At 37.7% G+C, this 4,400-nt stretch overlaps 1 long non-coding RNA gene across 1 annotated transcript; it reads right to left on the bottom strand.

The window, feature by feature from the left end:
• Positions 1-347: 347 nt before the first annotated feature.
• LOC138920995 (uncharacterized) lies at positions 348-3,930 on the bottom strand. Its single transcript, XR_011433115.1, has 2 exons — positions 3,517-3,930; positions 348-1,769 (listed from the first exon to the last, which is right to left on the bottom strand). It is a non-coding gene; the product is annotated as an uncharacterized lncRNA (long non-coding RNA).
• Positions 3,931-4,400: the final 470 nt, after the last annotated feature.

Here is a 4,400-nt window from a genome sequence, read left to right as displayed (position 1 = left end):
GGTCCCTTTCTCAATTTCATCAGGACTCTGTTCAGATGTTGCTTTCTCATGCTTGAAACCATCTCTCCCTGCCTTCTGGCACCACATTCTACTTGCACACACTATCCCCTTTCCTTACCTTTTTGTAAAATCTGTAGAATGCTTCTTTCTATATACAAATCATATATTCTTCTTACATCTATATTCCTCTGCTAGATTGTTGGAATTTTTTGTCTGTTTTATTTGTTGCTATATCTTAAACACGTGGAATACTGCTTAGCACTGAGTGAAAATATTTTTGTGACGTCAGGAGTAAGTTCATAAACAAGGCAAAAAAAGTGTAAGCTCTAAAGAAAAAGAGGGATTCATTTGAATGCATAAGATTTATTAACTTTATTTTTTTCATGAAAAGACCTAATAAAGCAACTGAGAAGACAGGCCATGAGAAAAGGAGGAGAAATGTGGAATATATTTACCCTACAAAGGATTTCTACTCAGAATATATGAGGAACTTCCAAAAATCAATAAAATAATAAATAACATAGTAGCAAAATGCAAAAATGATTACAAAAGAAATTATTCAGAAAATGTATCCTCATGGCCAATAAACATGAAAAGATGTTCAACACTGATAATCAGGAAAATGAAAAATAAAATCTTACTGAGATGCTATTTCTCACTCAGTATTAGCCAAAACCTAAAAAATATGACAGTAATAAATTTTGGACAGGATGAGAAGCAACACTGCTCTAGGAGTATATAACCACTTCAGAAATCATTTGGCATTAGCTATAAAATTTGAAAATATACATGTCTGCAGATTAGCAATACCAAGTCTCTCTATATATGTGCTGTAGAGAAACTCCTGCACATGTACACCGGGAAACATGTGCAAGAATGTTCCTAGAATTGTTGTAATGGCAAAAAACTGGAAAAAACATAAATTTCCATTAACAACAGGATAGATAGATAAAGGTATATTGATAGATAGATAGATATGAGTGCTATACAGCTGTTAAAATAAGTGAAGTGTAATAATGCTCATCAATATGGATGAATTTAAAAACCAAAATGCTTGGGGAAAAAAAGCAGGTAGCAGAAAAATGCATACAAATTATTCCATTTATATAAGGTCAAAATTCATTAATATGTTGGGTTGAAATGCATGCATATGTGGTAAAACTTTAGAGAATATCAGGAGAATGATTGAAGCAGATTCAGAAAAATGGTCACCTATGGAGGGAGGGAGAGAGGCATGACGGGGGAAGGTGATGCTAGGAATCTTCAAATAAACTTAGATTGTTTCCTTTCTTAGTCTGAGTGATGCTAGAAACATATTTGATGATTGTTCTTTAAGTTTTACATACATTTTAACATATTAATTTGTAAGCATGGTTTGTATTAAAATTTTTAAAAAATAAATAAAAAGAGGAAAATGGGATTGATGTGTAGCCAGCAGGTATAGACAATTCTTTTGAGGAATTTCACTGTAAAAGATATTGCCTTCTATAGGAAACATTGTCTGACCTATTAACATCAGGTTGGGCTCCCCTCTTCTTCCAACACCATTATGGACCCTCCCCTGTCATGCCTTGTGTTAAGTTAATGTTGACTGCAGTAATGGATGCTGCCCCTTCTCCCGGTCTTAGTAGATTAATACAGTAGATGTAAGATGCTCAAGTACGGGAAGAGATGAGATTACTTAGAGGCAGTAGCTTATCTTCAAGTGGTAATTCAGGTAGCTTGGATCCTTGCATCTGCTGGTTCTGTCTTCAAGTGGCTTAAGGTCTCTGTGAGAGGAGGAAGAACATGGGACATTACTCATGTGGGAGACTTTCATGGGCAAGTCCTGCACTTCTAGCTAAGTACCACTGGCCAGAACTCAGTAGCATGACCCCTGCTAACTGGTAATGAGGCTGGCAAGTGTTACCTAGCTGGGTGTGCAAAGGAAAAAGAGACAGGTTTTATGAATAGCTAGCTAGTCAGTCTCTGCTGCATTTTGTCCATCTAGCTAAATCAATTGTTTAAATATCCGTTTACTTCTTCCTCCTGTGCACAGAACCCACTCACCAAGAGTGACAGTCCAAAGTCCCATTGGTGCATTGAGCTCAAAGAAGAGTATCTCCAGGTAATATGCAGTCCTCCCCATCAGTATTGGATGTGGTTTTGTATAGTTTTGCCATTTCTGAATTAAAAAGACAAGTTGTTTCCCTCCCACATCTTTTCCTGCCCCCAATATACAGTGAGATAAGAGGGGAAGGGTGACTATGGTAACAATACCCTTTTGGAAAAGATAAGAGCAGGAGACCTATGGCATTTGCTGTTGTATGGCAAGAATAATGTCTTGCTGGAGGGAGAGTGGTCTCCTTTAGCATTGTTCTCCTTGCTTCCATCCTGTGCATCCCTGGTGCATAGAACTGTGCCTCTTGTATGACTGCGCTGTCACAGAGTTAAACAAGTTCATGTATGCACTATGACCTGTACATAGTAAGACACATATAATAGATAACTGCTGCTATTATTATTACTAATTATTATATCACGGCAAACTTAAGCGCCAAGTTTCTTTGGATTTGGTTGAAATTATTTTGACTTAGTGTATTAAGACTAGTCATCGTCGTGATCCTAAGCTAAAGGTGGTAGTTTTTTTTTTATCTGTTATTTGACATATACGTATCTTTGTGTATGTGTGTTCATTCATCTAGGAAAAATTATTGCTTAATAAGTACATCTTATTGTGAACAACAATTTATAGAGTAAATATGGGGGAAAATTTACGGAGTCTGTGGCTTGAACATACTGGGAAATCTTGCTTTAAAGCAGTAGAAGACAGTTTCTTTAGCACAAAATCTCTATAGTTTTTCATCTTCCCATAACGATAAAATTGTTAGGAAAGCATTGAGAATTATTCTTTATGTGACTTCTAAACTTCAAGCTTTCACAGGAACATTGTAGCTTTGTAAAATTGGTGTTTTGCCTTGGAAAAAGGCTTTGTTTTGGAAGACTGCTACTTATGTCCTCAGCGTGTGAACATGCAAATTAAATAGAAGAGACGGACTGTGTTTGGGAAATTGTTAAAATAGTTTGCTGAGATTCCTTTGAGCTTTGGTTATTTCTCGTTAACCAACCCCAGGTTAGTGTTGTTGAGCTCGACTCTGGATAGAAAGGCCAGGTATTCACGGTGTGGAATAATACACCTGTGCAGGTGTTATCAAAGGCTGGATAATGGTGTTCAGGCTTCTGCTCTGAGCTCCATCATAGATGTGAAGAATGTGTGGCCAGCTGTATGTTGTTTATCCTGACCCTGTTGTAGAATTAACGAAGAGATCCTCAATCTATAGTCTAATGTCTATGGGTAGCGATAAGAAAAAATTGGATATCTTTTCTTTGTGAAACACTGTGCCAGTCACTTCCATGAGCATTTCGTGGAATTTATTTCTTCCTCTAAAATATCCTGGCCACTTTTTCTTAATCTCTTGGCTTTCCCTGGTTTCTCTATCTTCACTAGTATAGTGGATCACAATGACTTAGTCCTACCTTGCATCCAACCAGACAGCAGAGAGGTTTGTTTTCAGCTTGTTCCTGTCAGCTCAATTTCCTGGGGATTTATCCCTGTGCCAGTTATTCCCAGAGTTGGGCTTACGATGAAGTTAATGACGTTTAAGCTTCAGGGCCTCTCACTTACATGGACCCCTTCCAAGCCCCTGGATTCTGAATATTGTGTAAGGTGGTCCTCGCTTTGCGTGGTACTGTGTTAACCGAGATGCACACGTATCAGGACCGTGTCTTTGCTTTGCACAGCTATCTTATTCCACACTCTGAATATCTGTAGCAGTCACTTTTGGTATTTTCCTTGGCCTTTCCCTTGTAAAACAAAGACAAACCAAAAAATACTGAACTGAGCTGCTTTTATTCATTGAGTAGTTCTAAATCAAGCTGACTTTCTGGCTCTATGACATCATGGCTTAGCAAATATTCTTTGGAATTTTCTAAGTTCTAAACAAATGGAAACCTGAACAACATATTATCTGAAAGATAAATTTGAGGTTTTACAGTCAGAATGAAAAGGAAGGGACAGATTACAGCAAAACTAGCTTGATTAATTTTTTTTTTTTGAGGAAGATTGACCCTGAACTAACATCTGTTGCCAATCTTCCTCTTTTTGCCTGAGGAAAATTGTCCCTGAGCTAACATCCGTGTCAGTCTTCCTCTGTTTTGTATGTGAGACACCGGCACAGCGTGGCTTGATGGGCAGTGTGTAGGTCTGTACTTGGGATCCAAACCTGTGAACCCTGGGCTGCTGAAGCAGAGAGTGTGAATTTAACCATTATGGCACCAGGCTGGCCCCTTGATTAATTTTTTAATGAATTGAATAAAGGTTATTTCAGAGTTACTATTTATCAGACTTTTCCAGAAGTTAG

The sequence above is a fragment of the Equus caballus genome, chromosome 27, assembly GCF_041296265.1.
Source record: "Equus caballus isolate H_3958 breed thoroughbred chromosome 27, TB-T2T, whole genome shotgun sequence".
NCBI lineage: Eukaryota > Metazoa > Chordata > Mammalia > Perissodactyla > Equidae > Equus > Equus caballus.
This window is presented reverse-complemented; position numbering and strand designations above follow the sequence as displayed.